Consider the following 26,364-nt stretch of genomic DNA (forward strand, 5'->3'; position numbering starts at 1 on the left):
GTCACAACTGCCCTTTTAGGTGCATGTAAAAGATCCAGTAGCAGCATTTGAAGAACAGCTGGAAATTCCGGCACTCTCCTGACCAGCATTTATCTCTCAACCAACCGTTACTGAAATGTTTTAGCTGGTCCTTTGTTGCTAAGGCTCAAGAGCTGGAAGGTGGGATTAGACGGGATAGTTTTTTTTTCAGCCAGCACAGACACGATAGCCTCCTTCTGTGTTGCAAATATCACCATGGGCGGGATTTTCTGCACCCGCCCGCCGCCGGGATCTGCCGGTCCCACCGCAAGTCAATGGACTTCTGGCTGGGACACCGCCTCGCCCACGGCGGGTCCCACCCACAACAGGGCTGGAAAATCCCGGTCTACGTTTCTATGTTTTGTCTCATTGCTGTTTGTAAGACCTTACTGTATTACAGTGTCTACACCTCATTGGTCTTTAAGTTGTTGGATGTCTTGGAGTTGAGAAAGGCACCATGAAAATGCTAGTTCATTCTTTCATTTCAGGACATCAAATGGACCCAGTGTGTCACACAATTAAAGAATGAATTCATCCAAATGCATAGCACATAAACCATACTGGCATTCATGTGATGTTCAATTTAAACTGTTTGCTTTATTTCAAAAAAAGGGCAAGGAAAATCTAACTTGATTTGTGTAATTGAGAAGAAATATGGCAGTTGCCTATGGTGTTTTTAAAAAAAAATTCATTCAGGGGATGTGGGTTTCGCTGGCTGGGCCAGCATTTATTGCCCATCCCTAGTTGCCCTTGAGAAGGTGGAGGTGAGCTGCCTCCTTGAACCGACTATGTGGAATATGTTTAAGTGAGTATATCTAGATTTTAGTTGAGGTGGATTATTTTACTATGTTATTCATTCTTTTGCAAGTTGAACAATTACCCCAGGATGTCAAAACACTTGGGATGTACTTCCACAGAGCTTTGAAGTCAGGAATCGAGCAGAGTGCCATAGCTCTCACGTCACCAAACAATTCTTTGAACTTAACAGTATGCAAAATACAAGTATTTCAGAAAAAACTTTTTTAAAGAAGAAATTGTGATATAAATTTCATCTTGTAATTCTGCACTGATAAGCAAGTGACATGATAAATCAGCTGAACCAAAATGTGAAACTTGTCTTTCGGCAGAGCTTCGTTTTCACATTATTGCCTACAGTTCTTATTTTGTCCATTAGATGGCACTAAAAGTTTGACTTCTAAAAATAATTGGATCACCTTTGGGGATCGTCAGCCCAACTTCTCTTTATCTTCAAATTGAAGGGTAGCTGGTGATTTGGTGAGCTCCTCTCTCGGTATATGAGAGAAATAGGAACAAAGGGTAGAGGAAAATCAACATAATTTTCGCACCAGGCTGCTGAAGAATCAGTTTATGAAGTTGTTTTTCTTCTTCGGTTTAGTTGCATTTTTTCCAGAAAAGCATCCCTGTGGGTGTAAATGTCAGAGGAAAACACAAATACTAAAAGATTCTTACCTACAAGTTCCAAGGTGTTGCTACTTCACTGTGGGGAACAAACCTCTGGTTGCCACTAAGCTTCCTTAATGACCCTGTCTTAATCTGGGGAGGAGTTTAGCAACAAATTAGAAGCAATTGCTTCTCTCTGGAGCAGTACAAGAGATGTCATCTCCACAGAGAAACTGGATCACTCTGATTAAAAGTGATCAACAGTAACAGATTTTTTTCATTTATTCTCTTCCAGTAACAAATATGCTTGTAAGAATCCTACTGGGAGCAACTGTTCTTTGCCTTTTGAACTTTAGACGCCATTTTAGGCTCAGAATGGAACTTCTCAGCAACCTTAGGATACTTTGGCTCGACAGGTGATCCTTTTGGACTGCCTGGGGATGCCCCCATAAACATCCCCAATTTTTGCAATGGCGTGAGGAACGGGGAGAAGAGCCAATGTTTCCTGAATCTCAGAGTTGAAATCTAGGGCTGAGTTTTTCCAACGAGGATGAGGCCCCACCACCAAGGCCAAAAGTAGGAACCAAACCCATGGCAGTAAGCAACAGGACCCTGGGCAGCATTTTACTGGCAGTGGCCAATTAACAAGCCTCCGCAGGTCTTGCCGTACAATCGAGAATGGCTGCCCACGCCACCAAGCCTCCTCAGAGCCAGCCCAAACAGAAGACCAGCAGCTCAAAAGTGCTACTTTGAGTGGTGTCCACTGCTGAGGCTGCAGCATGAAGGAGAGGGCATCAATGCCGAGGCATCCTCAAAGAACAGGAAAGTTTGGCCTAAAGAGCTGGGTCCAGACAGGCAGGTCTTGGAGATAAGGGGGTAGGCCCCCTTTAAATGGCAGCGCCTTAATCACAGGAATGGCCCGTGGAGCGGCCTTCAGAAAGGGTGCCCCCACTATGAGAACTTGGTGGGAGGGTTTACCTGGCAGTGCCACATCCCCAGCTGGTAGCAGGACCTTTCCATATGGGCAAAATGTCAATGGAGGTGGGAAGTGGCCCTTAATTGACTGTCAGCTGCTCTGCTGAGGTTCCCGCTGCTGGTAATATGCCATAGTGGCAGCAAATAATCAGGTTTTCCTCCTGACACCTTCCCTTGCCATATTACAGACCTTCTGCCTCCCAATCTGTCACCAAAGGCTGTGAAAGTTCAGCCCATGGTTACTTGAGGCTTGGGCGTAAACCTGGCTATTTGGGATCTACCTCCTGTAAATGCCTCCAAAAGCAAAAGGGGGGAATCATGACTATTGAGTGCGGCCGGGTGCAGTGGATAGAGCTGAGTGGGTGACCAGATGGAGCAGCTCCATTTCTTGCTCCATTCCTGTTGATATCCAATTTTATTGGCTTTAGCAACGGCCTGTCAGTGTCAGGTAATAGCCTCTGTCATTGATGTTGATTGGGTTCCCATGAGAAGCAGCCCTTGAGGTAAGGGATAAAACCTTTCCCTTGGGCAAAGTCAAGGCCTCCACTGTTTCAGACGCCTTCCTCCCCTCCCGAAATAACCTCTCCACCACTTAACTGCAATCTGGCAATCACCCCTATGCTGCCGTGATCATCTCCCAGCAGGCTCTGTGGCCCCTTCCTGTCAGTTCTCTGATTTAAATGAGGTCCGAGACTTAGAACACCCCAGGCCTAAAACTTAGACCAGTGAGTCAATGGAAAGGAGAATTAGGTAAGGTCGATGGGGTGTATAATGGACAACCAAGCTACTATCATCCATTTTACTCCACTGCCAAAGTTCAGTGCATAATGTCATAGCTTTATTGTCAACACCAAATGCAGAGGTGCTGATGGTAACATTCGGTGCTTGAGACAGGAAAGTATTCCATTTCTAACACTAATATCTTCCACCTTGATGAGCATAAAAAAACAAATAGAATTACATAGAATAACATGGAATATGCAGCACCGAAACAAGCTATTCATCCCAACTAGTTTATATTCTACATGAGTACCCTTCTATTCCATCTGCAACATCTCATATCTTTTTATTCCCTTTTCTCTCATGTACTCATGTTCAGTGTATCTCTTTCTCTCACATGTTCTCCAGTACTTCTATATCTTCTTTTAAAGTATGAAGGCCAGAATTAGTTAACTAATACCTGAACAGATAGATTGACCCTAACTGGACAAGCTACAGAAGGTTTACTAGAAACCTTGGCTCTACCAAGCTGTATTTAAACTCTGGACTTTGCTAAGTGGGATGTGGCCCCCCCAGTGAGGGACAGTGTCCAGACCCTAGTGGGTATTTGTTAATAGCTTAGAGACTCAGGGGAAGTGCTTGGAGGCAAGGGGTGTGGGGGTCGGGGTGGGGGTGTGTGTGGGGTGGGGTCGGGGGGTGGGGGGTGCTATAAAATGGTGAGGGAAGGCTGGGTGTGGAGTGTACATCGTTTTTCTGCCATCTTGCCGGTGGCGTTCCAGGGTCGGGCAAAATGGGGGTTGATGGGGTGGAGTGGTTGGGGGTGTTGGGGCTGGGATGGTTGGTGAGAGCAAGTGGCACCTTCGCTGTGGGGGTGGCCATTGCTACCTGGGGGCCCTGCTGTGGAACAAAGCATGACAGTGAAGGAATGGCGATATATTTCCAAGTCAGGATGGTGGATGACCCTCTTGCCCAAAGGCCAATTGAGCCACTTAAATGGCCAATTAAGGACCTCTTGCCGAAATTTTACCAGCAACAAGTGGATCCCTCGGCAAGTAGGAAAACCACCAGGTACACCTTGGTAGCCTCCAGTGGGCTGGGGTGGTCCTTCCTATTCTGTCATGCTTTGTCCCACAGCATGACCCCCAGGTGGCAATAGCCACCCCTACAGCAACGGTGCCACTTGCCCTCACCAACCACCCCAGCCCTATCAACTCCCATCTTGCCTGACCCAGCCTGACTGGCACCGGTAACCACTAAAACCTGGTTGGGCCGGCACTGTCCTTCCATGGCATCCTCTTCTTCCAGGTGCAGCCCCAGGAGTGGCCAGCGACTCAGGTGGTGCTGCTGAGACTGGTGAGCTGCCAGCCTCTGATTGTCTGCCACTAACAAACTACGTCCAGCGGCTGGAGCCTGCTGCAGCAATATAATTCAGCACACGGTGATGGGTGACTGTCCCTGTCAGCCCAAAAATGTTGGTTGACCAAAATACAAACAAACTAACCCAGCTAAAGTTTGTTTTTATATACTAAGTTGACAACTTTGATGCATTTAAGGGAAGATCTTTTTGACTATATCCTTTAACCATTTGGAAAAGGATTGAGATTTTTTTTTTAAAAAAAGATAATCACGTTGTCTAAATAAGGAGATGCATTTCAATTGTATATTTGTTCTGCGACAGGTGAAATTTGATTCAAATTTATATATTGTAAGACACATAAAAAGAAAATACTTACTCATTCAAGAGATGTGAATTCTGTTCAGAGTTACTCTGATTCTTTCATACTTCAGATATCTGCAAAGCTCAGCACTGATTCACTCTGTTTTTTTGATTCATACATGGGTTGTGGGCCTTGCTGGCTGGGCCAGCATTTGTTGCCCATCCCTAATTGCCCATGAGAAGGTGGTGGTGAGCAGCCTTCTAGAACCGCTGCAGTCCGTGTGGTGTGGGTACACCCACAGTGTTGTTAGGAAGGGAGTTCCAGGATTTTGACCCAGCGAAGGAACGGTAATAACTTTCCAAGTCAAGATGGTGAGTGGCTTGGAGGGGAACTTACAAGTGGTGGTGTTCTCATCTATCTGCTGCCCTTGTCCTTCCTGATGGTAGTGGTCATGGGTTTGGAAGGCGCTATCGAAGGAGCCTTGGCGAATTCCTGCAGTGCATCTTGTAGATGGTACACACTGCAGCCACTGTGCGTCCGTGGTGGAGGGAATGAATGTTTGCGGATGTGGTGCCAATCATGCCGGTTTCTTTGCCCTGGATGGTGTCATGCTTCTTGAGTGTTGTAGGAGCTGCACTCATCCAGGCAAGTGGGGAGTATTCCATCACACTCCTGACTTGTGTTGTAGATGGTGGACAGGCTTTGGGGAGTCAAGAGGTGAGTCACTCATTGCAGGATTTCTGGCCTCTGAGCTGCTCTTGTAACCACAGTATTTATATGGCTAGTCTAGTTCAGTTTCTGGTCAATGGTAACCCCCCAGGATGTTGATAGTGGGGAATTCAGTGATGGTAATGCCATTGAGCATCAAGGGACGATGGTTGGATCCTCTCTTGTCTGAGATGGTCATTGCCTGACACTTGTATGGCGCGAATGTTACTTGCCACTTATCAGCCCAAGCCTGGTTATTGTCCAGGTCTTGCTGCATTTGGACATGGACTGCTTCAGTATCTGAGGAGTCGCGAATGGTGCTGAACATCGTGCAATCATCAGCGAACAGCCCCACTTCTGACATTATGATGGAAGGAAGGTCATTGATGAAGCAGCTGAAGATTGTTGGGCCGAGGACACTACCCTGAGGAACACCTGCTGTGATGTCCTGGAGCTGAGATGACTGACCTCCAACAACCACAGCCATTTTCTTTTGTGCTAGGTATGACTCCAACCAGTGGAGAGCTTTTCCCCTGATTCCCATTGACTCCAGTTTTGCTAGGACTCCTTGATGCCACACTCTGTCAAATGTGGCCTTTATGTCAAGGGCAGTCACTCTCACCTCACCTCGGGTGTTCAGCTCTTTTGCCCATGTTTGAACCAAGGCTGTAATGAAGTAAGGAGCTGAGTAGCCCTGGCGGAACCCAAACTGGGCGTCAGTGAGCAGGTTATTGCTAAACAAGTGCTGCTTGATAGCACTGTTGATGACCCCTTCCATTACTTTACTGATGATCGAGAGTAGACTAATGGGCCGGTAATTGGCCGGGTTGGATTTGTCCTGCTTTTTGCGTGCAGGACATACCTGGGCAATTTTCCACATAGCTGGGTAGATGCCAGTGTTGTAGCTGTACTAGAACAGCTTGGCTAGGAACATGGCAAGTTCTGGAGCACAAGTCTTCAGTACTATTGCCAGAATACTGTCAGGGCCCATAGACTTTGCAGTATCCAGTGCCTTCAGTCATCTCTTGATATCACGTGGAGTGAATTAAATTGGCTGAAGACTGGCATCAATGATGCTGTGGACCTCCGGAGGAGGCTGGGATGATCGGCACTTCTGGCTGAAGATTGTAGCAAATGCTTCAGCCTTATCTTTTGCACTGATGTGCTGAGCTCCTCCATCATTGGATATGGGGATATTTGTGGAGCCTCCTCCTCCCGTGAGTTGTTTCATTGTCCACCACGACTGGATGTGGCAGGACTGCAGAACTTATATGTGGTCCTTTGGTTGTGGGATCGCTTAGCCCTGTCTATCACTTGCTGTTTGGCATGCAAGTAGTCTTGTGTTACACCTCATTTTCAGGTATGCCTGGTGCTGCTCCTGGCATGCCCTCCTGCACTCTCCATTGATCCAGGGTTGATCGTAAGGGTAGAGTGGGGGAATATGCTGGGCCATGAGGTTATAGATTGTGTTTGAGTGCAATTCTGCTGCTGCTGATGGCCCACAGCACTTCATGGTTGCCCAGCCTTGAGTTGCTAGATCTGTTCGAAACCTATCCCAATTAGCACAGTGGTAGTGCCACACAACACGATGGAGGGTATCCTCAATGTGAAGGTGGGACTTCATCTCCACAATGACTGTGCAATGGTCACTCCTACCGATACTGTCATGGCAGGCAGGTTGGTGAGGATGAGGTCAAGTACATTTTTCCCTCTTATTGGTTCCCTCACCACCTGCCGCAGACCCAGTCTAGCAGCTATGTCATTTAGGACTCGGCCAGCTCAGTCAAGCCACACTTAAGTCCCCCACTCAGAGTACATTCTGCGTCATTGCCGCGCTCAGCTGAGGGCGGGCGGTACATGGTAATCAGCAGGAGGTTTGCTTGCCCATGTTTGACCTGATGCCATGAGACTTCATGGGGTCTGGAGTCGATGTTGAGGACTCCGAGGGCAACTCCCTCCTGAATGTATATCACTGTCCTGCCACCACTGCTGGCCCTGTCCTGCCTGTGGAACAGGACATGACCAGGGATGGTGATGGTGGTGTCATGTATGATTCCACCATCTGCCGTGGTGGGATTCAAACCTGAGTACCTAGAGCATCACCCTGGGTCTCTGGCTTACTAGTCCAGACAATACCACTACGCCATTAATAATTCACTGATGTTTTCTTCAAGAACAACGGATGCTTTAAAAATCTCAATCCCGTTATAGTTACCTCTTCACCTCAGAGCTACATATTCAATCCTGCTCCTTCCTACACATCTCACCTGTAATTATCTATTTCCAACCGTCCAGGGGCCAGTGCCCTAACACACCTAACCCTCAAGTGAATTGTCTCCTCTCCTCACTTCCTGCTTCCTTTAAGAAGGCTTTGTTTCTTTTAAAAGTTCAACTTACATTTTTAAATTCTCTGTTTCAAAGCTGTTGGCAGTTCTAATCTCATGTCTCACAGGTGTAAGCAAGGAGAAACAATCCTTTTTAAGTGCCAACAAAGCTCAGATCGGATAATTCGCTGGCTTCCAAATCACACACCATGCTGACTCAGAGATACACTGCAATTTGCTCATCATGTGTGTTTTCCTACCCTCAAATATTTTTGTGGCAGCACCATAACCGCGGGGATGGTATCGGTTTAAGGAACAGGCCCAAATCAGGACAAATATGTTGGTCAATAAATGCAATCTTACCGGTATCCCCCACACCCTGTGAAGAAATTTAAAAAGATAGTAAACTTGGTGTTATCTGGCACTCTACCAGCCGGAATTCTCTGCGAACCAGAATTTCTGACGTGCTTCTAAAAGGAATAGTCACTTTACTAACCGGCAGCAATTACGAAGTTATCTGGAATCCATACCTGTATACTGTATTATTATGTTTTACTGTACTGTTGAAAATTAGAAGTAAAAAGAAACTTACTTCCTGAGTACTTGCATATTAGGTCATGCTACAAGTATTGCAGCGTATTCCATTGGTAGATGGAACTCTCCGTTAATCGGCATTATTAATTAACCTCCATTCTCTGCACTTGCCAGATAATAAAGATTTAACAGTAATTATATTATTGTTTCTAATTTTGAAAGTTGAACTTTTAAGAAGTTCTTTCTTTCTCCCCCCTAACCAAGCTTCTTTCTCCCTCTCAGCTTTCTATACTTTCTGCAGCTTATACAGCCTAAACCTGAAGTATAACAGGTATAATTTTTCTTATTCAGTGGGTTGAATTTTTCTCAGGGAGGTGGGAAACATGAGTCAGGACAGTTTTTGGGAGAGGAACCTGCCTCCGGTGGGAATCTGATTAAAGTCACAATTTTCATGTGGGTGGGCCTTTAACTGACATGGAGACGAGTTCTCTGTCCAATTGGAGCCCATGGGGCAGGAACAAAGGTGGGTCAGATGAAGTGGGAGACTGATTTAGACTGCCCGGGGCTCACTTTTTGCACCCTCCTTCCCGCAGGTGGAGTCGGAGGTGGGGAAGGGTAGACTGTTGAAGGAGGAGTATGGGTTTCATGGGCTGTCTGTTGAAGATCAACTGAAGGGAAGCAGGTGGGGAGCTAGTCATCCGAACTTCATAAGAGGGTCAGTGGGGCAAAGGTTGACTCTTGGTAAGGAAGTGCCATTGGCACTGCCCAGGTGGTGGGGAGAGTGGGCATTCACCACACGGGCATTGGTCGGGGGCAAGAAAAGCAAGGTTCCCACCTGCAGATCAGTGGTGTTGCCCTCCATTGCCACTTGGCCCAATATCTAAAAGTCATGCCTCCATTGCCAGCTACACCCTTTCTTGTGGTCAGGAGGTTGTCCTAGTGTGATTGGCAGCCTTGCCCCTGGATCCTCTGCAATGCCAGGAGAGTGACAACCCCCTAAAATGCCTGTGTGCTCAGTCCTCACTCTCCCTGCCACCTGCAAGGGGACACTTGCGTCCTAATGGTCATGTCACCCTCCGCACCATTAGCCTTATTATGGGGCCACAATAATTCCCTGGGGTGATCATGACTGCCAATTCCCATTCTGTATCCACCTCCCTTCAGCCAGCTGGTCAGCCCCAGACATTGCATGAAACCCGTGCACTGGTAAAAATTCCAACAGCCCCCATCACCTTTTAGCAAGTTCTTAATGAGCTTTTTTACTACTCTGATTTGTTTCAATCAGGGATTGGACGGGATCACTGTTCCGCCCTTCCCTGGCCTGGTGAACTGTCAGCACCTGGATTGGTGTCTCAAAGTTGACACCCAGATCGCACTGTTATTTTTGGGCTCCGCCCCCCATCTTCCTGATGTAAGTAGGGCCTGAAAAGGTAGCACAGTGTGTCTCCTTCCTCACACACAAACATGCACTGCTTTCCCTTTTTTTAGGAAAAGCTCAGTGTAAACTTTGCCTAATGCAATTGCGGCTCAGTTGGCAGCACTCTTGCCTCAAGGTTGTGAGTTCAATTCCCAACTCTGAAGACTTGAGCACATAATCCAAGCTGACACACCATTGCAGTACTTCAGATGTATTGCACAATTGGAGGTGCTGTTTTTTAGACTGAACATTAAACACAGGAACATAGGAGGCACCAAGACACCGCGGACAGAAATGGATAGAAAAGACCGCAAAATACTAGTTTGAAGATGAGCAGAGAAGTTCTCCCAGTGCCCTTGCCCATATTTACCCCTCAAACAATAACACTAAAGCAAACTCAATGGTCTTATCACATTACTGGCTGCTGCACTTCCAACACTACAACAGTGAATACACTGTAAAAAGCACTTCATTGGCTGTAAAGCGCTTTGGGACCTGAGGTCATGAAAGGAACGGTATAAATGAAATTTCTCTCTTTCAATAAAGCTTTAAAAGTTTATCCCCTTGTATTTTAAACTATTTGAAGAAAGCTACTAGGCAGAAATGGCTGGAAGTTAAAAAAAAAATTCAATTAGTATCGCCAAATGAAAGGTAGATTCTTAGAAATTATTTGCATGTTGCATAATACCAATGCAGCTCACAGTGTCATAGCTCTGGACAAAACTACTAAATTATGGCCCAGGTCTGGCAGAAGTTGAGGGTTTCAAATAAAAAAAAAATGAAACAATAAAGGACACAGATTGAAATTCAAAGGATAATTTTTAGTTATGTTATTGCGAATTATACATTTTTGAATGTTTATTTTGTCCAAACTCTTATTTTGCATATTAGGAATTTGAGTTACTGAGAAAAAATGGGAAATGATTAATTGTTCAATGAAGGTTGACAATTCTGGTTTACAAGGTTGCCTAATATCCAGAACCTGTCATCTGATAGTGACTTAAAACAAGTACTGTAATTTTAACTTGGGGATTGCATAGGAGTTCAAGAATTTTATGACAGAGAAACGGGCAATACTATTGTTACATTGCCTACAGGTACTTTATCACTGGCAATTAGAAATGTAATATAGTACTGATGCAATTAATATTGAAAAGACTGTAAGCAATGTTTAGAGGTGACAGGACATAATGATTTTAATAATATATAGATCATGTTATTTTGTGAGAGGCAGCGCGTGGAAACGGTAACAGTAGGTATCGTGGGCTTCTCATTAAATTAAGAAACAAAATCACAAATTCATTTATTTTATCAGTCATTGTTTTTTTATTCAGTTAAAATGCTGTCCTGTGCTATTTAATGCTTAATACTTTTTATGTAAGAACTATGAAATTGTGAACATTGGAAATTTTATGTGTTTATTTTTCTGTTTATGGAAATTTTGCTTATTAAAGACTGGAATAAATCAATAAAATCTCTAATGGTCTATTTCCGGTACATACTGAATTTCTGGAAAATGAATACCCTCAGCCCTTGATTTTCTGTCTATTAATTTTAACGAATAGAAAATTATTTAAGAAATAAGAACCAGCTGATGATGAGGAAATGATGGTGGAGTTGGTTGACAAGTTGGAACACAGGAAATTGGGACCTGTGAGTTCTAAAGGCACTGATTCCCCTGAGTGCACCTGACCCTATAGGTGTGTTATAGTCAGCTCCCCACAATACAGCCAGATCCCAGCAACTCCCAATGATTCAAGACTTCCTCCTGAATCCTGCTGAACCCCACGTTATCCTTCCTCATTTTCCTCCCTCTAAAGTTCACAGATCCTTATCAGTGATCACAACTCCTGGGACGCATTGTCAGTGCTTGCTGATCTCATCCTTCCACCTCAAGAGCATACTCTCTCCCAGGGGCCACCTTTCTCGATAATTGTGGAACTCAGGACATTTTCAGCATTCTTTAAAACCTTCCTCCTCCCATGTGTCTAGAACCGTGGATCCCACCACAATTCTCTGCTACTCCACCAAACCTTAGCTCCACACACACCAATCCTTCCCAATGCTCCTGGACCTGGGAGTCCATCTCAAAATACTGCTCATCCCAATTCCCCAACCTAGTACTATCAGGTGTCAGGTCCACCATGAGTGTTGATGAGCTAATGTCTCTGGTAATATGATTTCACATCACCCTCCTTTCTAATAAAACCGCAAACTCTCTGTGAACAGCACCATGGCGTATCTCTTTATATTGCAAGAATATATTTAATCAAATGAAAGGTAATTAAGTAATTATCATGATTATGAATTTCCTTCCCTTAGTTGTGAAACTTTCAACTGTCAAAATATTACCTAACTGACTGGAGATAAGCATATTGTTTTACTGTTGCAGATGCAATACTGTTTAAGAAAGGATTTGCAAAGCAATTCTTAAGTGCTAGTGATGGCTGTTACTCTTTGAATGTTGTAGATCAACAAAAAATGGGAATTAGAAGTCAATATATAACCTTGTTTTCTATGTATTTCTAATTATTATGCTAATTTATTGCAAATCGCAAAAATAACTTTTGTCACAGATCAGAGAGACCTGAGATTCCCACAGACCAGCCAGGAATAAAATTGGAGCAATGATGTAGAGACTTAGCAGTAAAAAGGAGCTCCAATGACTTCTTGGAATGATAAACTACTTAAGATCACTTATGGTAAGGTTTGAAAGGTATATTATAAAAAACAATCCTTACTTTTATCATCTGCAAAAGTCTATAAAAATCAATACTGACACCGATCATTATGAGTTAGCTGCTTGATTGTTTCAGGAATTCGATGACGGGAAGGGGAAACCCTGTACATATTACACAATGACTGATTTATATTTTAATTCATTCATGGACTGTGAGTGACACTGGCTAGGCCAGCATTTATTGCCCATCCCCAATTGCCCTTGAGAAGGTGGTGGTGAGCAGCCTTCTTGAAACACTGCAGTTCATGTGGTACACCCACATGCTGCTGGCGAGGGAGTTCCAGAATTTTGACCCAGTGACAGTGAAGGAATATATTTCCAATTCAGGATGGTAGCCTTCCCTTGTATCTACTACCTGTGTTCATCTGGGTGGTTGAGGTTGCACCTTGGGAAGGTGCTGGTGAAGCTAGAGTCAATTAGGGAAGGAAACGCTATCAATCATGGCAAGATATGTTAAAATGAAGAAGGCATTCCATTTGACTTCCTCTTTCTGGGCCTTACTGTATCCCCTTTACAGCATTTGGTGTAATTTTCAGGGTGTGGGCGGAGGGAGGGGGGTGGGGTTGTGGGTGTGGGAGCGGGGTACGTTATGGAAGAGGGGGCCGTTGAAGGACCAGCAGTGGACAGGGCAAATTTTTCATTCATGAAATCATAATATCATAGAATGGTTGCAGCACACAAAGAGGCCATTTGGCCTGTCATGTCTGTGCCAGCTCACAGCAAGAGGAACTCACCTATTCCCATTCCCCTGCCTTTCCTCCATAGCCCTGTAATGTTTTTCTCTTCAGATATTTATCTAATTCTCTTTTGAAGATCTTGAGTGAACCTTCCTCCACTATTCTCTCAGGCAGTATATTCCAGATCCTAACCACTCGCTGTGTGAAAAAGATTTTCTCAAGTTGCCTTTGCTTCTTTTGCCAATCATCTTAAATCAGTGTCGCCTGTTTCTTGACCCTTCTGCCCTGCTTCACATGATCCCATAGGAAACATTTCACCCATTTTACACTATCGCACAAAGTCAAAATCACCCCTGGCATTTTTTAAATAGTCACAGATTCTACAAGAGGGCATAAACGTAGCAGAGGGATGATGAAGAGACACGTTAGATTGAACTATTGCTGTCAGAGAGAATGGGCACCAGGGGAAACAAATTCGAGAGAGATTTAGAAAAGAATCTGGTGAAAAATTTAATTGAGGAGAAAGAGAGATATTGTGAAATGTGATATTTCCTAGTGACTGTGGCTGGCCATATGAATCACAGTGGTCTATTCAGGCCCAATATACATATCTATCTACATAAAAGTAAAATGTCTGTCTCTCTGTCTGTTTGTTGGCGAACTCTTCCAAGGCCCTTGGGCCAATCTGAAGCTTGGTCAGATGATGCCTTGGATCAAGGGGCATATAGTAAAATGATATCCACAACCCTACCGGGGGAGCTTTGGTCTGCTCCCTTGCAAGGATCCTGCGGCCCTGCCTACACTGTGGGTGGAATCTTTTTTTCTGGAGTATAATTTTGGTGGCAGAAGTAGAAGTGAGGGTGATTTCTGCTGTGCAGCTCATTACATATGCATCCACAAGGGCAGAAAGTCGCCGTCGCTGCCATTACCTCATGGGGCCAAAGGTCCTGGCACCATATTTAAAAGGCACCTGGGCAGCCATTCACTCACTGCAAGGCAGGAACTCTGGATTCTGCAGATCAAAATAAGTCCCAGAGCAGACAATGTGTGGCCCCACGGTTTAGTGAAGGCTCCCTGTAGGTTCTCCTCCAGGCTGTCCAGGAAAGGCGGGAGGTCCTGCTTCCCAGGGATGGCAGCACGAGTTCCTCCCATCTGACCATGGCAGCCTGGGCAGAGGTTGCAGCGGAGGTTAGTGGCGCCCACAGAACAGCCCACCTGTGTCGGAAGGCGTTCACCTACATCCTCCACCAGCACAGGTACATCCGCCAGTACACTACACATTCTAGAGTAGGCTCGGGGTAGTCCGGTGAGCACATCACTGACACGGGTCCACAGCTGATTGAGGAAGTGACAGCCAAGGTCTCTGACACTTGGAGCTCTGCTGGAGACTAGTTCCTTGCTGAGCCCCATGCGGATAATGAGCCTCTGGACCCGGCCATAGGAGATCTGATGGAGATTCAGTGACAGATGGGGAACGTCAGGCAGAGCTGCCAAAGGCCATGAACAACCTGGACCGAAGGCTGGAGGAGTCTGTCCACCTTCTGTCTTCTGTTGTGGCTCCAGCATGTGAGCAGTCTCCATGGGAAGGGTGGCAGACACCTTGGATGCCCAGGTCCAGCAGAATGCACAGTGGCTGCTGGATATGTGCTTGCACCTTCATCCCATCACTTTGGCCATTGGTGTAGTGCAGCAGTGGCTAGGCGTGAGGGGGATGGGCACCTCAACCTCCCGCTAGGTGCCCCTTTTCCTCAGGAGTTAGGCAGATGCCATCGGGCACCCACAGGGAGGAGAAGCGCCAGCCAGGCATCCTGGGGTCTTCATCCAACAACACTCCAAGGGGCCCTGCCGCTCCACCTCCTCTCTGCCAGTGACCCCATCACCTCCAGCAGGTCAGGCCGAGGAGGGTGCACCTGCACCTGAGCAGGAGACCCTTAGCAGGCCGGGGTCCTCTAGGCCTTGGGCCACCAGAGGACGCCCACCAAAGTCAGCACAGTCAACAGGGCGTAGCAGTCATCAAACTGCCTCCATCTCAGCTGTGGATGTCGGGGCTGCACATAGGTGTAGCATTAGGAAAAGAAAGATACAGAAACATTCAGGACACAAAGGTGGCACAGATGCATAATCACTGTAAATATCAATCACAATTGTAAATATATGTATAATTACACCACAAGTATGCTTGTGGTATTCTCATCATGTTACTAGCTGTCAAATGATCATGTGCATTTAAGGGCGACGCACTTCATTGCTGATTACCCGTGGATGTTGTGGGCCTATGCAATCACCATTTATTGCCTCACATCATCCATGTGCAAGGTATAAGGATCCTGAACTCTGCAGGAGTCTCCTTGGGTATCACTGCTGAAGTTGAGGCCTTGGTACAAATCTGGCCACCCAGCAGGTACTGGTCACCTGATTAGATCCTTCTGAGAATGCTTTATGATCAGCCACCACAGCCGCTGCCTCTTGCTGCTCTGACCATTGCTGTTCCTGGTGCTGGGTCACTCTGTGCCAGTGCCTCCTCAGTTGAACCATGGCTAGCAAAATGGTAAGGTTGCCTTCAGCCATCACTGGGGATGCCTGAGGTGCTCTGTGAACACATTGCAGCGACCCATGTAGTCATCATGCTGTTTGAAACTTTCCCTCCATCCCTGATCAATTCACCAATGGGAGGGCCTGTACCTAGCATTGGTCTAACCCTGGTACCTCCCCTCCCATTACCCCAGCCCATACTGGAGGACCACAGATGAGTGCTCCTCTCCTACAGACATCCATATGCATGGATACATGCTGCCTGCATCCAGAGTCATGAAAGCCATGTCTGTGCACCCTCCCTCAAACACTATTAAGCTTCCCTTCAAAACCCTCGAGACACTTTCAGTAGACCCTGTCCTTGCCATCATAGATGTAACAACCACCCCTTTATCTGTCATTATTATCTACCCAGATACCTCGAGGTTCCAACCTGGAACATTGGGGCCATTCCTCACCCTCACCCCTTGGAACTCCACTTCCATCTCCCACTCCGGCTGTCCCTGCCTTGGTCAAGAGGAGATGGCCTTCAGCTGAAGCTTCACTGTTGTTCCAGACCTTGCTGGAATGATGCTGCAATGTGACCCATGAGTTATGGAGCAATGCTGCTGCTGCTGTCTTGGGGTTTTAACCATAGAGATGAGAACACACCTGAGCATGGTTCTCCACCCAGTTGACTAATGATTATTCGGATGCCTGTTCAGTTGGCCCACTAAGCACACCAATAACTCCACCCACCGTTGAAGACTCTCTTCCCACTTTGAGTCCTGGCTCTCAACGTGAGGCTGTGTTGCAACTTTGCAAGTGAATCAATGGTATGCATCTCATATCGACAAAGGTCCAGCATCTTTTACCCTCTCCCTGTCACCCATCAAGTTCCCCCCATCTTCCTTCAGCAACACCAAATTCATGACACCCATGTTTGCCTTGCACCTCCCCCCGTTACCCTGGACCCTATAATATTTAATGGACCATTACTTCTGATCTCTTGGGTGGGGTACCCCAAAGATGCGCTGCGTAACACCCCCGCTCCTGGAGGTTCCCACGTAAGGAATGCACAGCAATTGCCTGGGAAATTCAAACTTCCAATGGGCAATTGACCTACACTGGGAACCATCCGATAGTCTGACTTAAATCACAGTTTTCCGATAGTTTGCATTGTTTTACAGGAATAGTTACCCAGGAAAAGTTAAAATAACTAATGCTACTTCTAACTGCTGGGTAACTATAGTATTGAATGCCCGACCCCTCCCCCCAACACTGGGCCCCTTGACCCCCGGCTACCCTGCCACGTCCCGACTATCTTCCCGAACTCCCAACCACCCCCTCATACCCCGACTACCCTCATGATCCCCCTGACAATCCCCCATGCCCCTGATTACCCACCAACACCCTGACTGCCGTCCTGAGCCCCTGACTACACCCCCAACCCCACCTCCCGACTACCCTACCAACAACTCCCACCAACCACCTGAACCACCCGACAAACCACCTGACCCACCTACTGATTAACTCCTCTACTGACCACCCACCCCCCGACACTGACCACCCAACCATCTCACTGATCATCCAACCTCCTCCACTGACAACCTGACCCCCCCCGAAACCACTGACACCCACTTTACTGACCACCCGAAGCCCCCCCCACCAACTCATTTTAACCCCCTTGACTACCTGACCCCAACCCCTCCCCCAATCCTACACACTTACCTTACACATTTGACTTCTCAATGTGGCTGGCACCTTTAAACCTACTTGCTTTAAGACAGCTAGTGCTATTAAAAAAATGAGCATGGCTTTCTTTCCCCCTACTGCACTCAACTGAGAGGATTCCTGAAATCCAGAGCTGCACTTTTCTCACCCGGCCTGAGTTGGAAGGTCAGGGCAAAGTGTGCAGCTCCCGACTAAGCTAAGTAGAAAGGAGCAGAATGGCAATGCAATCCGACTGTGATTGCCACTCCACCGAGTTCTGGCCCTATGCCTTTATCGTTGCTCTCCCCCGGAGCCCTTAACCATCCAAGTGCAGCTGCCCATTCTGACCCTGACCCCTCCTGTCCTCAATGCCACCGTTAACCTGACTTTTTGTGACTGTCCCCATGAAACTGCACAGTACCCTGGTGGACTCAATGCCCCCCTGTCATTGTCCCCCACCTCCCAGTACTTAATCTTAATCCTCAGGACCAAAACCACAGCCCCACCTGTTAGACACATTCCTCTGCCACCATCACTACCCAGACAGCCCCTCCACCAACTAAAAGGATGACCAACACCCGCTTGAGCAAATCAGCGTGCCTCTCTAGGCCATGAGCAGCCTGTACGTTCCTTCTCCAGAAAGTCTGCACTACCCCTCCCAGACAGTCTGCACTACCCCTCTCTGGACAGTCTGCACTATCCCTACCCAGACAGCCTGTACTACCCCTCTCCGGACAGTCTGTACTACCCCTCTCCGGACAGTCTACACTATCCCTCCTCAGACAGCCTGCACTACCCCTCTCCGGACAGGCTGCACTATCCCTTCCAGACAGAAAATATAACAGCTGAGTAGGATCACCAAGAAATCTCTTTATTTTGACCTAAGAAGGAAGAACTTCTCATGTGGTCTATCATGAAATATTTAATGTTTGAACTAACACTGAAAATGCAGACAGCGACTCTGAAAATGTTGAGTGGATGTTGTTTTCGACACTGATGATGAAATATTCAGAGTATTAACAAACATTGAGGAAATAGGCATAGATGTAGATTTTGATCCTGAAGATTTTGAGAGTGACACTGCGGATGTAGAGAATGATTAGCAGAAATCCTATAGTAAAAATTGTAAATATAATTAAGTTTGAGTCAATCTGAGTAAAGCAAAGTAAATTCATTGTGAAATAATATTTTTGAGTATAATAATTGTGTGAATTTAGGTATTTGTATTTCATATTTGTGGGCTTAAAATTGTTAATTAAAAGAATTGTGTGAAAAGAAGATAATTAAGTGAATTGTTGAATGAAATCTGTTGGATATAAGAAATGCTTCAAATAAATTGCTTCATAGGAACATTTTTGTGGTCTGATTACCTATCTCATTCAGTCCATTTGCCCATAGGGCGAATACCTCAGCTTACTACTTCATAAAAACATTTTCTTAATCTTATTCTTTAAATCTTATTGTTAACTTTCATCCCTTTATTTCCCAGAAGTCGGACGGGTAGCCCAGCTTGTGCTCTCACAAAATTGAAGTTGGAAACAATGATATATAGCAGAATATTTAATATTGATATGAATGGACATTTGCCCTGATATTGAAATAAATACAATTGTGATTGAATGTGATTCTGGCATGTTTTATTTTGTTACATAAAAAATATGCAACCCTGTCAGCATTTTTAGTAAAACAAAGCATGATTATTCAGATGCTGGTTGAGGTACTGCTGTAAACAGCTAAACAAGATTTCAAAATCCAAGACCGAAATCAAATTCAGATCTCTCTAACACCAATCAGGTGGAGACTGGAGCAGAGGAAGACAGGCAGGAAAATGCAAGATGGTGCCTCACACACCTGCAAATATAACAGTGTAGGTCCTTAGTCACTAACCTTGTGCTGGCAAGATGCTGCTAACTTCTCCCGTAGCATGAGCTGAGTGAGTGACCTTGAAGTGGTGAGGATTTTAAAGATGGGGATTTGCCTTACTGACCTATTCATATCTTCCCTTCCTCATCCAATGTGCGAACTTACAGAACCAAAGTTTGACTGCATCTTATCACCATCATGAATTTCTCTTGTTTTCTTTCTCACTCATTTACACATTGATTGTGTTCTAAAATCTGGCATTTGGACCTTTACCTATGTTATTCAAGAACAACAGAAAAAAAGTGCTGTCACATTATAATGACCATAAAAATGTATCAACAGAAGTAACCTTCAACTGGGGTGAAATCACACCGTACACGATTTAGTAACATAAGTACTAATGAATATGACTTAAGAACATAAATTTATAGGGAGATTTTTACAAACTCGGGAAGTCCCAAAGTGCTTTAGAGCTAATTATGTACTTTTGAATGTTGTCATTGTTGAATTGTAGGGAAACACAGTAGCCAAACTATATATAGCAAGGCCTGGCAAAGGTGTTAAAAAATCAGAAAGTCTGTATTAATGATTTCAGTTGAAGGCTAAATTTATCCAGGATACCAGGACAAAAATCCTTGCTCTTGTTCAAATAGAGCAATAGATCTTTTACCAGATTGACTTGACAAGGCCTCAGTTTAACATTTTACCCAAAAGACGGTACCTCCAACAATTTAGTACTCTCTTAGTATTGCACTGAAATGTCAGCCTGGATTATGTCCTCAAATCTCTGGATTGGGATTTGAATCGATAACTTTCTAACTTTGGCATTGCTGAAAAAAGGGACATGCTGTCAAAGCTTTTCACCTTGCACTCATCAGGTATTCGCAAAAATATCAATAGTAATGGGAACAACAATTTATACCGCATGAGAAGAGAGTGCTGATTGGTTGGCAAGTGGATTCTGATTGGTAGCGGCATTGCCATGGAGGATGCACACTTTCTAACTCAGAGCTAAGAGTGCTGAGTCAAGACTGAGATTCCCTTCTTCACTATTTTAAGTAAGTAATTAATTGCTTTAACATAAATAAGTCAGTATATTTATTCAATAGTAAATAATTTATTTTTAAGATATCAACACATTTATTACTAACACTGCATTAAATCATTTCAAACCAAATAGTTTGTTATGAGTTCCTCTTACCAGCACGAGGGGACTACCTCCTCGCTAACTAATTGAAGTATTTCTTGACAATTGATACAGATCAATTCTTTGCTGATGTTAAGGTGAATGCAACTTTGAATAGTATTCATATACAGCACAAAGCTTACAACTTTGAATTTTAAAAGTTTAGATTGTGTAAGGAATGTTAAAATGAGTGAGGCAAGGATTTCCAAGTTTTGTGATCCTGAGAAAGAATAGGGTAGAAAAGGAGATGATGAAATAAATGGTCAACATCTTTTGGCATGCAGCAGATAGCACAAATATTTTCTACACTTTACCTTACAATGCAAGGCACTGGAAAAGTGATCATTGCCACAAAAGCCCTAAACCACATTTAGTAATTTCTCCTTTAACTCCTCTCATTTCCTCCAAATAAAAGGTGTGGCTATGGGTACCCGCATGGGCCCGAGCTATGCCTGTCTCTTTATGGGGTATGTGGAACATTCCTTGTTCCAGTCCTACTCCAACCCGCTCCCACAACTCTTTCTCCGGTACATCGATGATTACTTCGGTGCTGCTTCATGCTCTCGTCGGGACCTGGAAAAATTTATTAATTTTGCTTCCAATCTCCACCCCTCCATCATTTTCACATGGTCCATCTCTGACACTTCTCTTCCCTTCCTTGACCTCTCTGTCACAATTTCTGATGATAGACTGTCCACCAATATCCATTACAAGCCTACCGACTCCCACAGCTACCTCGACTACAGCTCCTCACACCCCGCTTCCTGTCAGGACTCCATCCCATTCTCTCAGTTCCTTCGCCTCCGTCACATCTGTTCTGACGACGCTACCTTCAAAAACAGCTCCTCTGATATGTCCTCCTTCCTTAACCGAGGTTTTCCACCCACGGTCATTGACAGGGCCCTCAACCGTGTCCGGCCCATATCCCGCGCATCCGCCCTCACGCCTTCTCCTCCCTCCCAGAAACCTGATAGGGTCCCCCTTGTCCTCACTTATCACCCCACCAGCCTCCGCATTCAAAGGATCATCCTCCGCCATTTCCGCCAACTCCAGCATGATGCCACCACCAAACACATCTTCCCTTCACCCCCCCCCCGGCGGCATTCCGTAGGGATCGTTCCCTCCAGGACACCCTGGTCTACTCCTCCATCACCCCCTACTCCTCAACCCCCACCTATGGCACCTCCCCATGCTCACGCAGAAGATGCAACACCTGCCCCTTCACTTCCTCTCTCCTCACCGTCCAAGGGCCCAAACACTCCTTTCAAGTGAAGCAGCATTTCACTTGCATTTCCCCTAACTTAGTCTACTGCATTCGTTGCTCCCAATGCGGTCTCCTCTACATTGGAGAGACCAAATGCAAACTGGGCAACCGCTTTGCAGAACACCTGCGGTCTGTCCGCAAGAAAGACCCAAACCTCCCTGTCGCTTGCCATTTTAATACTCCACCCTGTTCTCTTGCCCACATGTCTGTCCTTGGCTTGCTGCATTGTTCCAGTGAAGCCCAATGCAAACTGGAGGAACAGCATCTCATCTTCCGACTAGGCACTTTACAGCCTTCCGGGCTGAATATTGAATTCAACAATTTTAGATCTTAAACTCCCCCTCCCCCCATCCCCACCCCGTTTCTTCCCCCTCCCCCTTTTTTTTCAATAATTTATATAGATTCTTCTTTTCCCACCTATTTCCATTATTTTTAAATCTAAAACTAAAACTTTGTTAGTCTTTCCACCCCACCCCCACTAGAGCTGTACCTTGAGTATCCTGCCATCCATTCTTAATTAGCACTTTTCTTAGATAATATCACCACCTTCAACACCACTTTGATCCTTTTGTCTGTGACATCTTTTGATTAACTGCTCCTATCACTGCTTGCTTATCCCTACAACCACCCCACCCTCAACTTCTCTCTCCCCCAGCCCCCCACCTTAGACCAGCTTATATTTCACCTCTCTCCTAACTATACTTCAGTTCTGCCGAAGGGTCATGAGGACTCGAAACGTCAACTGTTTTCTTCTCCACCAATGCTGCCAGACCTGCTGAGTTTTTCCAGGTAATTCTGTTTTTGTTTTAGTAATTTGTTAATTTGAAGCAGTCCATGTCCAAATGCAGCAAGACCTGGACAATACCCGGGCTTGGGCTGAGAAGTGGCAAGAAACATTCTCACCACACAAGTGTTAGCCAATGACCATCTCCAACAAGAGAGAATCTAACCATTGCCCCTTAATGTTCAATGGCATTACCATCACTGAATCCCCCACAATCAACATCCTGGGGTTACCATTGACCAGAAACTGAACTGGACTAGCCGTATAAATATGGCTATGTATTTATGTGTGGCTACAAGAGTAGGTCAGGGGCTAGGAATCCTGTGGCAAGTAACTCACCTCTCGACTCCCCAAAGTCTGTCCACCGTTCACAAGGCACAAGTCATGAGTGTGATGGAGTACCCTCCACTTGCCTGGATGAGTGCAGCTCCCACAACACTCAAGAAACTTGACACCATCCAGGACAAAGAAGCCCGCTTGATTGGCACCACATCCACAAAAATGCACTCCCTCCACCACCGACACACAGTCGCAGCACTATCTACAAGACACACTGCAGGAATTCACCAAGGCTCCTTTGACAGCTCCTTCCAAACCCACGACCACTACCATCTAGAAGAGCAGCAGATGGATGGGAACACCACCACCTGGAAGATCCCCTCCAAGTCACTCACCATCCTGACTTGGAAATATATCACCGTTCCTTCACTGTCACTGAGTCAAAATCCTGGAAATCCCTTCCTAACAGCACTGTGGGTGTACCTACACCACATGGACTGCAGCGGTTCAAGAAGGCAACTCATCACCACCTTCTCAATGGCAACTAGGGATGGGCAATAAATGCTGGCCCGGCCAGCAAAGCCCACATCCCGTGAAAGCATTATAAAAATATATATACATCTATCCCAGAATTAATGTTATTCTTATATTTCAAACTTCAGTTGCTGTTACTCTTGTTATTTTCCCCACCATCCAAATGATCCTTAAAACAATATAAGAGAAACAGTAACCTTCTGCAAAGCTATTTAAAAAAGGTCAGGGTTTTGTATTGTTCCTTGTTACAGTACTTTAGAAACAAGCACTCAATAAAATCCAGATTGTATTTCCACCATCAGTCAAGTGATCCTTCTTTTAAATATTGATAGTTTTGCAGATTTATTCTTTAACCTTATTGGGCAGAATTTCACCCATGTCGGGTGGGCTTGGCGGGGGCGGGTGGGAAGCCAACCACCGCCCACGATCAGGGCCAGAAGGCGATTTCACGCTGGCAGGCTAATTAAGGCCCGCCAGAGTGAAACGCGAGTGGCAGTGCTCAGTGCTGCCTGTGCGGACGGTGGGTGGGGGAGTGCAAGCAGGGCGAGCACAAACTTCACAGAGCTGCCTCAGGAGAGACGAAGACTTATAAAAGAAAATGGAATGAAACATGTCCCCACGTGTGATTCTGTCACATGAGCAGGGATATGTTATTACTTAACTTTTAAAATTTTTATTTCATTTTTATTTGCTTTAGGAAACCATAAGGTTGGACAGGCAGTGAAAAATTCAAATTAATTGATACTTTAATGGCCTTAACGGGAGTCAGCAGTGCACCCGCCGAACAAAATATCACGCAGCTACATGTTGACGTTGGGATGCTCGCCCAACGTCAATAAGTGTCATTTTACGAGTGGGTTGGGCGCGTGCCCACCCGCCGAGCTAAAAATTTTGCCCATTAAGATTATGTGAAGTTGTTTGCATTATACCTAACCAACCTTGTTTTTTTTAAGTGTACACCACTTACTCAGTACTACAATGTGTTTCCACACTAATGTGTTGGATTCCAAAACAATGACACGCATGTTTATACTCATGTTTCCTCACATTGCAAGTTTCCTATCCCAGCTAGGATATAAAGGTAGTCACTGGTCCAGAGATGGGAGGTGTCGATGGACTGTTGGTATCTGTAGGGTGAAGGTGCAATGGAAAGGCAGAAAGAATTTGCATTTATATAGCACCTTTCACAATTTCACAATGTCCCAATGCACTTAGCAGCCAATTTGGTGCTTTGAAGTGTAACCGTTGTTGAGATGCAGGAAATGCAGCAGCCAATTTTTCACAGAAATGCCCTACAAGCAGCAATGTGATACCCAACCACTTGATCTTTACCTGTTCAGCTTTGTCATATGAGATGCATGCAAATAGCCTGAAGTGATTTAAAGTGGTTAATGACTAGATAATCTGCTTTATGATGTTAGTTTATGGATAAACTTTGGCCAGAACAATGGGGTGGTCCTGCTCTTCTTTGAAATAGTGTCTAAGAGGGCAGATAGGGCCTTGGTTTAAGGTCTCATCTGGAGAATGCCATCTCTGACAGTGCAGCACTCATTTAGCACTGCAGTGAATTATGAACCCAGAATGTTTGCTCAAGTCTCTGGATTAACGCAAGTAAATAGCATAGAGTTGTAAGGGATAATTTTTCCAACTTTTTGCTGTTGGCAGGGGTCTCCACCCAGTGACAGTGCGCATCAGGCACATGCGACATATTATTATCCAATCAGTTGGAAATTGTTACAAAACAAGATTCATCTACAATCTGCCTGCACTGCCTTCTAATAAGGGAAAGCACAGCTTTGCATGTGTATTCTAAAGTATGTAACAGAATCCTGCTGACAGACTTCCAACTCTTGGGGAGACGTTTAAGATACGCTCGTCACTGGCAATACTTCGAACCATCTCCAAAGTGGAACTTTAAAGCTTCAAAACTTTCCTGAATACGTTATCCTCTGTGTCAAACACATCATCACTGGCAAAAAAATAGGAGAATAAAATAAAACTGGCCACACTAAGCCCAACATGTATACCGTAAATTAAATGAGAAGTAGGGGATTGATTTACAGGCAGTATTTTCACCTTGGGGTTCATGTAATAGTTGTAAAGCACTGGAACCACAAGAGCGTCTGTGGTGAATTATTGTGCACCCTACCAACAAGCTGTCTACTCATCAATGTATGAATTTTTGATCCATAGTAGAAGATTTCCCTGGGTCAAGCCCACTGAGTGCAACATTTATAAACAAATCAGATGGCATGCTCCTGTAAGGAAACCACCTCCCAACCCCACCGACTCTTTTCCCATTTATTCTGCGAGCTGCATAATTTTCCAATTTTTGCTGTGCCGGGCGATCCAGTGTGCCTGACTGCAAGCCCAGGAAATACTTCCCTTTCAACAACAACAAGGACAACAAATTTATATAGTACCTTTAATGTAATGAAACATAATGCTTCACAGGAGCATCATAAAACAAAGCATGACACCGAGCAAAATAAAGACTATTGATCACAGGATAACAGACTGAAGTCTAACTGAAGAATTTATTGTGATTCGCGCTTTCTCCCAATGCTCTTTATTTACACTCGTATTAGTGGGTTTTTAGTGGGTTAGAGTTGGTGAATAAAAATGCCTCCCTTCTTATTAACCACTTTGTCTTACGTTGTTCAAATTGCTGTGTTTGACTGACAGTTGGCACAGTGATTATTGTTGCAATACCATTATAGTCTATAGTAATTTGATCTGCAATTGTAACAGGGAGAATGCATTCTGATACAGTTAAGGTAATTGGAAAAAGAACCAGGGGTGAATCAAGGAGAATGTTATGAGTAGTTACGATCTGAAATGCATTGCCTTAAATGGAAGTGCAAGCAGATTCAATAATAAATTTGAAAAGGGATTTAGATATATCCTTGAAAACTAAGCATTTGCAAGGATATGGGGAAAGAGCGTGGGTTAATGGATAGGTCTTTCAAAGGGCAGAATGGCCTCCTTCTGTGCTGTATGATTCTATGATCTCATAACAACTTACAGTACTCAATCACATCATACTATTGGTTTGAAT

General features: G+C 45.0%; 1 long non-coding RNA gene across 1 annotated transcript; it reads left to right on the plus strand.

Moving 5' to 3' along the window:
• Positions 1-502: 502 nt before the first annotated feature.
• Positions 503-19,012, plus strand: LOC144690878 (uncharacterized). Its single transcript, XR_013578988.1, has 4 exons — positions 503-823; positions 936-1,005; positions 12,332-12,457; positions 18,886-19,012. It is a non-coding gene; the product is annotated as an uncharacterized LOC144690878 (long non-coding RNA).
• Positions 19,013-26,364: the final 7,352 nt, after the last annotated feature.

The sequence above is a fragment of the Cetorhinus maximus genome, chromosome 1, assembly GCF_964194155.1.
Source record: "Cetorhinus maximus chromosome 1, sCetMax3.hap1.1, whole genome shotgun sequence".
In the NCBI taxonomy this organism is placed as follows: Eukaryota; Metazoa; Chordata; class Chondrichthyes; order Lamniformes; family Cetorhinidae; genus Cetorhinus; species Cetorhinus maximus.